A 10577-nucleotide genomic window follows, 5' to 3' on the forward strand; every position below is an offset into this window, starting at 1 on the left:
GCTATAGTTGTGGTGTCATAGGGCATAGTGAAAAGAATTGCAAGTCCCCTGTGTTGGTGCAAAAGGGGCAATATTAGAATCAGGTGTTTGGGGGAAGAAGCTCCCCTCAAAAAAAGATTAGTCAAAAGATTTGGACACCTCATAAACAGGTTTGGAAGGTGAGAAATGGGGAAATGATCAGAATAGAGGAGTTAGAGAGACAGGACAAAGGAGTTGAATTGCCTCAGGACAGGAATGTTAATAGGTCAGGTGGAGGCATGGTGCAAGAGCTACAAAAACAAATAGTGGAGAAGGATGGATTACCTACTGGAGATAGGGGGAAAATAGGTAGGATAATACCAAATTGGAGTGCTGGGAAGGAGATGGAGAAGGAGATAGGGAAGCAGGAAGGTAGGGACATGAGTACAGGAATGGAAGAAGTAAGATCTGAGGAGGCTAGATACACTGATTTACCTGATAATTTAGGCAATGAGGAGGACATGGAGGGCCAAGGAGTCCTAGGAAGAGAGATGATACAAGAGAATGGGAGGATCGAAGGAGGTGAAGAAGGAGTACAAGGCAAACCCAGTGTTGGTGGGGAGCTAGTGAGTATGGAAACTGATGAGACCACCAATAAAGAAAACCAAGAAGGATTCAGGAAAGAAGGGAAGAGGTTCAGGAGAGTGCAAACTAGTCCAAGAGAGCTAAGAACTCCTCTAAAGGAGATCAATGGGACAAAGAGGAAGTTCCAACTGAGAGATGAAGATATGGAAGAGGCTGTGGATCAAGAACACATAGATAAAAGGCATAGAGGAGATCAGAAGGAGGGGATAGCTTATGAGAGGATTGGAGGGGAAGGGATCAGCCCGCACTAGTCCCCAAAAGATCAATGAGAGCTATGGTGTGGAATTGTCAAGGTGCAGAGAGCCCCGTGACAATTCCCCGCCTAAAGGAGGTTAACAACCTCCTCTCCCTGAACATGATTTTCCTGAGTGAGACTAAGAACAAGGCTAAGTACATAGAGAAGGTGAAAAGGATTCTGAACTTTGATAATTGCTATGTGATAGAGGCTATGAATAAGTCTGGAGGTATGAGTTTGATGTGGAATGAGGAAACAAAAGTTAAAGATATTAAACATTCAGCCTTTACCATTGAAGTGTTGATAGAGGATGAAGAAGTGAAACAGGATTGGTGGTTGATTGGTTTTTATGCCAGTTGTGATAAACAGATGAGAAAAGGGCAATGGGAGGTTATTAGCAGGAGGAAAGCTCTGTGGGGGGAAAACTGGTTAATTATGGGGGATTTTAATGATTTATTGATATGAGACGCGGAAGCTAACGTAGGATCTTAGAGGGCACGTTGACGATTTGATAGAGTTGAACCCAAACTTGGACCACTCAAGAGCGAATTCAACGATAGAGAACGCCACAATCAAGTGTGATCGCTTGATTGATAAGTCAATAAACAACCTAGGATCAACTCTAGGATATTCAAACTAGCTTTTAAAAGCTAAAGGAATTTGCCACAATTAATGGACGAAATTCTGAAATTTTATTGAATAATATCAAAAAACTGAATGTAACATCAAACTTAAGGCTATTTATAGCCTTGACTAAAACCTAATAAAGCTTGGGAAACATTAAAGAAATTCGGCTAGCCCATTTCTTTCTTTTGGCCGAAATCTAACCTAGTAGATAACTAACTAAGTGATCAACGAGCTAAGGCCCACTAATCCAACCCTTAGCTCAGCATGAGCTAATTAATTTAGACCTGATGTGGTGTTTAGGCTTGACCATACACGTCGTCAATTGCAAGCAACATCTTGGTGGGCTTGTAAGAGTCCTCCAAGTCAATTCCCTCAATGCTTGGGCTTGGTTCCTTCACAGGGTCTACTTGTACACCATAGTTAGCTTGCTTATTCGCATCATTCCCCTCCTCTTGAGAAAGATTTGTCATCAAATCTTGGGGGAAAAGTGGTACACCATGTTGGTGCGCTTATAAGATAGTGATGTTGGCAATAAATGAATGACTACGAGCCATGTTGCATGTCATTTTGTCAACTTCATGATGCTCTCAAACAAGGATATGCGCCAAGGTAGGAAAGATCTTATGTAAGGCTTGTGAAGATTCCAGGTTGCAATCCAAAGCTCTCTAATTAGCCGTCGAGCATGGATTGTCATCTTGTCACTGAAGCTCGAAAAATCCCGAATATGGTTGTGCAAAGTAGTATAATTCGACCCCAGTTGTTGCTGATTTGGCACTACTTGCCCATCTGGAGATAGAACAATGAACCAATTGTGTTGCACTTCTGTGAAAGTATGAACCAGTGAGGCACTTCTGTGGAAGCATGAACCAGTGAGGTAAGAACAACATTCGGGTCTTGATTGATACACTTGTGTCCATCACCCAACATAAGTGGCAGCAATGAAGTAAAGGCCACCTCATACGAGTCACATGAATTTGCGCTAGTTGGAGTTGATAAAATGAGCTCATGGTGACCAGCTTTTGGATGTATGAATATGCATGGAAGATCACAACAAGCAGCTGGCACAAACATGAAATCAGGTTGCAACTCTTTAGTCAAAGCTGGAAAATTTCAGATAGCCTTACAACCTACACAAACAAAATAAGTCTCAGCTTGTTTTGAACCAGAAATTGGATATATAAGCAAAGGAACATTATTAATCAAGTGGTAAGAAGGTGTAGAATAAGAGTTAAATGCCAAAACTCCCTCTGACACATTATTCCTTCCATCAATCGATTCAACTTGAGACTGCATTGATGGCTCTTTACATTTTCCTTCAAAATCTGCATAGGGCATACAAGTGTGAGGATAGAAATGATGCTCAAAAGAAGGTAAAGATGACGAATGAACCATTGGTAACAAACAAGAATAAAAATATGGAATTCTCCTTTCATGATGAGTTCGAATTAATTCTCCATTGGTGCGGACAGATTTGAGTTAAAACTGTTCCATGAAGTGATACCCAATAGATTTATCTCCTAGAAGACAAACTCCATGGGAGCTAGTGAATTGTACAAGTGACTTTGGAATGGAACATTGAATGACTAATTTCACTTGACTTCGCTTAACCTGTACAAAAGTAGAAACACTAAACAAGGCAAAGTTAAATTTGTTAGGAAAACTATAAACACTCGCCTTCCCATGCACAATCAGCTCATTTGAGGCTTCACTCACATCCTCATATTTTTTTACCTCATTTTCTAGCTCACATTCCTTAACTTTTACCTCAAGTACAATCTCACCACCACACTCAACTTGCTCTTTTTCAAGTTTTTGTTGGAGGAGCTGTTGATATGTCTCCTACACTCTACTAACTCCTTCATCTATGGATAATGGATTTCCATGCTTTGTTGTCGAATGAACCTCTTCCATTCTCCTTGAATATGCTGATTTTGAAGAGGTAAATTGGACGTTGGGATGCAATTGTGCAGAACCCCTCCTCTTGACATCCTTATCCACTATTCGGTCAAGGCGTCTTTGAAGAGGCTCGAAAGCTTCATCCAAAATCTACTTGAATTCTTCCATCATGCCGTCTAGTCGTAGTTGAAGGTCCATTATTGGGTCACCAACTCCACTAGACATGCTTGGGTAAACCTGCAAACAAAATAAACAAACGACATCCTCTCTCACTCTCTCTCTCTCTCTCTCTCTCTCTTTTATACAATATATAGGTCACTCACTCTCATGTTTAACTCAAGTGTATCACTCTCTAATAAGCTCACCAAGCAATTCCTTGGCTTGCTAGTGGATCGGGTTGAACAAACTAGGCATCACCGCAAGATTCGTTCTTGACTATTCAACAAGTGACACAAGATAGTAGCAATGATGGAGGTGAATGAGGACCTAGACGTGACCTTAAAATCAGGTTAGTACTAACGACTCAAAAAGAAAGCAAGACAAATGACTTCACGGCTGCAATTTTGGAAATCCTAGAAAACTCTACCCGGCATCCCAAAATTCTGGAATTTGTGGAGTTTGCTGGTCCTCGGCCTTTTGGTCAGGGTTTCGGAGGGCAAGGGTGTTTTTAGGGAGCTCAAATAATGTGTAAACCAGCCCTCAATTTCCAGCCAAATCGGATCACAATTTGCTGCTCTACCGACTTGAGAAACCCAAGGAGTCAAGGCGGTTTAGGTTGGTTTTGAAAACTGTTTTGGGTGCTTTTGGGGCTGGTGTGGTTTTCTTGGCTGCCTCTAATCCCAAAAGAACTAGGATTAGTTATAGCTCAAGGTTGGGACTTGGTCCTCAATTAGGAAACTAGAACCGTGCCTCCCTTTTTTTTTCTTTTTCTTTCGTTTCTTCTTTCTCTTGTTTCTTCTTTTTTTTTGGCCCAATAGGTTCTTTCAAGAACATAATTCCAGTCCCAAGGATTTCCTTGAATTCGGATCCAACTCCAAGATTTGCCAAGACAAGATTGAAAATTGTTTCAAGTATGAAAAAAAACCCCCTTGATTATGTAATCAAGAATTACCAAATTAGATTTAGTCGATCCAAGAACTTCAAGATTTTTTATCAAGAAGCTCAAGAACTTCCCGAGTTATGTTTTGGTATCCAAGATTTGCAAGAAACAACACAAAAGTTCAAAAGAGTAAATCATAACAGGTTCGGCAGCCACACAATAAACAAATTCCAGCAACGGTTCGAAACAACAATAAGGTACGCAACACCCTTTTTGTTTATTTTTCTTGACTTTTCCTGGGTTGTTTGACATCCCCAAACGACACAAAACTCCAACCAAATTAGACCACAATCAAGACAAACTAATAGCAACAACAAGGGAAAGCAAATCTAGACAGATTACTAGACACGATCAAACCAACGCAATATGTCACAAGAATAGCAAGAACCTCGAGTTGCCGCAACGAGATTTTTGTTTTCTTTTCTGGACAAGATACGGATGACCAACAACAAGACACAATGTATGATGACAAATCTAGATAGAAACTATAGACGATTAACAACTGAGATTTGCGAGACAGATTGCACACAAAACAAGATTACTTGATGCGACAATAAGGGAACAAACCTAGTTGTCGTGAGAAATTTTTTTTTTTGTTTTTCTTGTTGGACAAACACAAAAACCCAACACCAAACACAACAACGTGGATGTAAACCACCAAGAATGAAAGCTGGAGAGTTCGGACAGCAACAAAACAACACAAGACAGATTGCAAACACGCAAGACAGATTCGGACTTGACAAGAAGGAAACCAACGACTCAAGACACAAACCCTAATACGTAGCTACGAATATGGAAGATAAAGAACAGACTCGAAGACAATAAAAAGGGTATACGTGATACCTCTAATTAGCTCTGATGACCAGATGATACGAGACGTGGAAGCTAACGTAGGATCTTAGAGGGCACGTTGACGATTTGATGGAGTTGAACCCAAACTTGGACCACTCAAGAACAAATTCAACGATAGAGGACGCTACAATCAAGTGTGATCGCTTGATTTATAATTCAATAAACAACCTAGGATCAACTCTAGGATGTTTAAACTAGCTTTCACAAGCTAAAGGAATTTGCCACAATTAATGGACGAAATTCTGGAATTTTATTGAATAATATCGAAAAACTGAATGAAACATCAAACTTAAGGCTATTTATAGCCTTGACTAAAACCTAATAAAGCTTGGAAAACATTAAAGAAATTCGGCCAGCCTATTTCTTTCTCTTGACCGAAATCTAACCTAGTAGATAACTAACTAACTAAGTGATCAACGGGTTAAGGCCCACTAATCCAACCCTTAGCTCAGCATGAGCTAATTAATCTAGACCTGATGTGGTGTTTAGGCTTGACCATGCACGTCGTCAATTGCAAGCAACATCTTGGTGGGCTTGTAAGAGTCCTCCAAGTCAATTCCCTCAATGCTTGGGCTTGGTTCCTTCACAGGGCCTACTTGTACATCATAGTTAGCTTGTTTATTCGCATCATTTATATTCAAATGAGGAGAAGTGGGATGGCAGAACTAGAGAGGAATGCAGCTTCTATGATTTCAGACATTTCATTCAGGAGAACCAACTAGTTGATATTGGGTTCAAAGGAAACCCCTGGACCTGGTGTAATCAGTGGCAAGATGGTGAAATAAGACAAAGACTAGATAGCGAGCTTAGCAGTGGAGGATGGAGTAACATTTTTGAGCATCCTAAGTGCACTCATTTAGAAAGCTTAGCCTCTGACCATAGCATGCTGATACTGGACACAATTTCAGGGAAAAGAAAAAAAAGAAAGAAATTCTTCTTTGACAAAAGATGGATTCAGAGAGAAGGAATTGGAGAAGTGATAAAAAAGGCATGGGAGGAGGATATCAGGGGTTCTAGAATGTTTAGGGTAGTACATAAGATTAAGAGATGTAGAGTTACTTTGTTGAAGTGGAGAAATGGATTTATTGAAAACTCTAGGAAGAGGATCTCGAACTTGAAACAGCAGCTGATGGAGGAGAAAAGTTCAGATATTGAAGGAAGGAAAGGAAGAGTTGCAGCTCTGAAAAATCAGTTGGTGGGAGCTTACAGAGAGGAGGAACAATATTGGAGTCAGAAAGCTAGGATAAATTGGTTACAAGAAGGAGATAAGAATACTCATTACTTCCATGCAGTGGTGAAGGGGAGAAGAAAAAGAAACAAGATAGGAAATTTGTAGAGAGAGGATAGATCTTGGACTACTGATGACAAGGAGATTGCTGAAGAGATAGCTAGATATTATAAGCAACTCTTTAAGTCAACTAGGACAGATTGTATAGAGGAGGTTCTGGATGGTATTCAAAAAACAATTACTGACCAGATTAATTTTAATCTAACTAGGCCTGTGGAGGAAAATGAGATAAAGGTAGCAGTCTTTGCCATGAATCCTAATAAGGCACCAGGACTTGATGGGATGACACCCTTCTTCTTTCAAAAATTCTGGCCTACCATTAAGGAAGAGGTGGTGAAAGCAGTCAAAGCTTTCTTTCAGTCTGGACATTTGCTCAAATCTCTGAACCATACCATTATCTCTCTCATTCCTAAGGTGGAAATACCCACTAATTTGAAACAATATAGGCCAATCAGCCTCTGCAATGTACTCTATAAAGTAATCTCCAAAATCCTAGCAAATAGATTGAAACCTGTCCTAGAACACTGCATTAGCAAAAACCAATCAGCCTTCGTTCCAAATAGACAGATTCTGGATAATATAATCATTTCCCATGAATGCCTTCATTTTCTTAAAAACAAGAGACAAGGTAAGGATGGTTATACTGCAATCAAACTGGACATGTCTAAAACTTATGATAGAGTTGAATAGGATTATCTGAAAGCTGTGATGGAAAAAATGGTGTTTAATCAGGTATGGGTAGATTGGATAATGGAGCGCATTAGTTCTGTCTCCTACTCCTTCAATATAAATGGAGAGACCAAGGAATATGTGATTCCTTCTAGAGGCATCAGGCAAGGTGACCCTCTATCACCTTAGCTGTTCTTATTGTGTTCTAAAGGCCTCTCTAATTTACTAAGGAATGCAGCAAGACAGGGATTACTAAGTGGATTAAGGATCATCAAACATGGACCAACAATAACACACTTATTCTTTGCTGATGACACATTGATTTTCTGTAAAGCTGTAGGGGTAGAAGCAAGGGAATTAAAAGAAATTCTGAATCACTATGAAAGAGGGTCTAGCCAGGTGATTAATTTGGACAAATCCTCTATCTGCTTTAGTAAGAACACCAAGGAAAGGGACACGGAGGAAACTTGGGAGCCACTACCAGGTGTAAGGACAGTGAACCAAGGCAAATATCTGGGCCTTCCAATGGTGATCACAAGAACAAAATGACAAGTATTTGCCTACATAAAAGACAGCATTAAGGCCAGACTTAACAGTTGGAAGAATAAGTTCCTAAGTGCAGCAGGGGGAAGGAGGTGATGTTAAAAGCAGTGACTATGGCCATGCCAAATTATGCTATGTCTTGCTTTAAGTTACCTGTTACTCTATGCAAGGAAATCTCAGGGACAATGGTCAAATACTGGTGGGGTGAATCAGAAGGGAGGAGCAAAATACGTTGGTGTTCATGGGACAAAATGATAAAGGCAAAACTGGAGAGAGGATTGGAATTCAGGAACTTAGTATATTTCAACAAGGCATTGTTGGGAAAGCAGATTTGGAGGATGATCAGATACCCAAACCTTTTGGTTAGCAGAATACTAAAGGCTAATTACTATCCCGATTCCATTTTGAATTGTGAGATCTCCAAAAACTCATCCTGGTTCTAGCAAAGTATTATATTAGCAAGAGAGGCAGTTAGGGGGGCATTCTGAAGAGAGTTGGATCAGGGAAGAGTATAAGAATTTGGAAAGATCAATGGATTCCAAACAATCTCAATGGAAGGCCAACTACAAGGATGCCAGACAGTGGGGAGAAGCAAAAAGTGGAAGATCTGATTTCAAATTTCAGATGGAATAGGAATGAGATTTGCAGGAGGTTCAATAGGGAGGATGCTGAGAACATTATGAGGATACCTATTAGTCTGTCAAGGTCTGGGGACATGCACTTTTGGATACATAGCAAACATGGGGAGTACTCAGTTAAATCCTATTATCAGGTTCTGCTTAAGGAAGAGAGGAGTAAGGGAAGTGAAGCAAAAGGAGATTTGGGATCGAGTTATGATGACTCCAATACACAAATTTGGAAAACTCTCTAGGGACTGAACATTAAGTATAAGATCAAGCTATTCATATGCAGGTGCATTACTAACACCTTAATAGCTAGGAAAACAAATTTCAGGAGAACAAAACAAGGATCACCTTTTTGCTCAAGGTGTGGAGATAATATGGAAACTGTGGAACACATTCTATTCCACTGCCAACAGGCTCAAAATGTATGGAAGTTCGCACCAGTTCAATGGGATGGAATCCAGAATCAAACAGGTTGCTTCAAGAAGTGGTGGGCAGCATTAGTTCAAGCCACAAGCAGGAATGAAGGAAGGCAGCATATTGCTTTGACTGCTAACATACTTTGGCAGCTATGGAAAGACAGGAATGAAATGGAGTTTGAAGGGAAGGAAAGAGATGGTCTGAAGATTGTACAAAAAGCCAGTACAGAATGGATGGAGTATGAGGAAGTTGGGAAAGGAAAGGATGAAAAAAAGTACATCAGAAACAAATGAAGCAAATGAAAAAGCAAGGAAGGGAGGAAGGGAGGAGGGAGAGCTGATGGAACTCCAGATTGCAACCAAGAAAGTACCAGTGGGCCATAAATTAGGAATTGACATCGTTGCCAAGCAGTCTGGAGGGAGGATCAGAGCTGAATGGACTTTAGAGGATAGAAGCTCGCATAGGGATATTCAAGATGAAGCCGTAGCAGTAAGGTTGGCATTAATGAAGGCAAGACAACAAAGTTGGCAAAGAATCAAAGTCATTAATGCTAACAAGCAACTTATTGCCTTGCTAAAAGCTGGGAAAGGTGACAATCCAAACACTGCTACGTTGATTGAAGATATACATGCTTTAGCTAATCTGTTTCAAATGTGCTCTCTTTGAAGTTAGGAATGTTAGTAATATGTCTCTATGTAATCAAATTAGCCATTATGCTCTAAGCATACTCATGGATGAGGAGAGATTTTTTGGCTCTCCTTAAGTGTCACGGTACACTTTGTAAAGTTGCCTGACTCGTTGCTCAAATATTGTACAGGTCAAGTATTTATAAAATATCATCTATCGTTTCCGGGGAAAAAATAAATAGTTGAGTGGAGGACAAGACAAATGGAAACATACACCAACAGGAAACTATAGCTTCCAGTCTAATGACTATACTCAATTCTCCTACCTAGAGAACATAATTATGCCTAGAGAACATGGCAGTAAGTGGACTCGAGTTTCCCAACAGCTATAACATGACCAACATAACAATGCAACAAGCTCAAAACAGAATTTCACCTGCTAAAACTACCATACCTCAGTCCTCATGTTTACTTCTATGATGAGTTTGGCCTCCTTTTCTTTCCAAAACCAACAATGGCAGTGATTGAGCAACAGTTGTATTGCATACGCTTGTAGACACGGCCGCGGGGCTTCTTCTTATCTTGCTTTGCGACCTAGGGAGTTTGACATCTCACCTTATCTACACAAGCTAATGAACTGCAAACCTTACCGATGATTAGCTATGGAGTTTGAACTGCTGAGAAATCTACTTGGAGTGGTGAGACTACAAAGAGTGAAAAGAGAAAGGACTGTTTCGTTACTTCTCAGAATAGATGAATTGGTCTCCGGTTTGTTCCGCCATCCCGACCGGCGAATCATTAAGATTCATTTTAATAAAATCTTTTGGATTCACAGTTTCCATCATTCCCATCACTTCTTACTTTAATGTTTAGGTCCAAATTTTACAACAGAGCTTAGTAATGAAATTTGTTCTTGAGTCAATTTTCTCAGTCTTTATTGTCTCAAGCCTCTTTATTTTTTTGTTTTGTTCTATAATGTTCTACTATAAAAATGTTCTATAAGAAGAGTCATTTAATTATGGATGAATCAGTATTGATGCTTTATTACACTGCCTTTTATGAGATCACTCATAGACCTTACATATTGGAATTCTGT

At 39.9% G+C, this 10577-nt stretch overlaps 1 pseudogene; it reads right to left on the reverse strand.

Annotated features, from left to right (window-relative positions):
• Nucleotides 1-9955: 9955 nt before the first annotated feature.
• Nucleotides 9956-10332, reverse strand: LOC113755460 (annotated as a pseudogene).
• Between the last annotated feature and the right edge of the window lie 245 nt (nucleotides 10333-10577).

Source organism: Coffea eugenioides, unplaced genomic scaffold (genome assembly GCF_003713205.1).
Source record: "Coffea eugenioides isolate CCC68of unplaced genomic scaffold, Ceug_1.0 ScVebR1_149;HRSCAF=605, whole genome shotgun sequence".
In the NCBI taxonomy this organism is placed as follows: domain Eukaryota; kingdom Viridiplantae; phylum Streptophyta; class Magnoliopsida; order Gentianales; family Rubiaceae; genus Coffea; species Coffea eugenioides.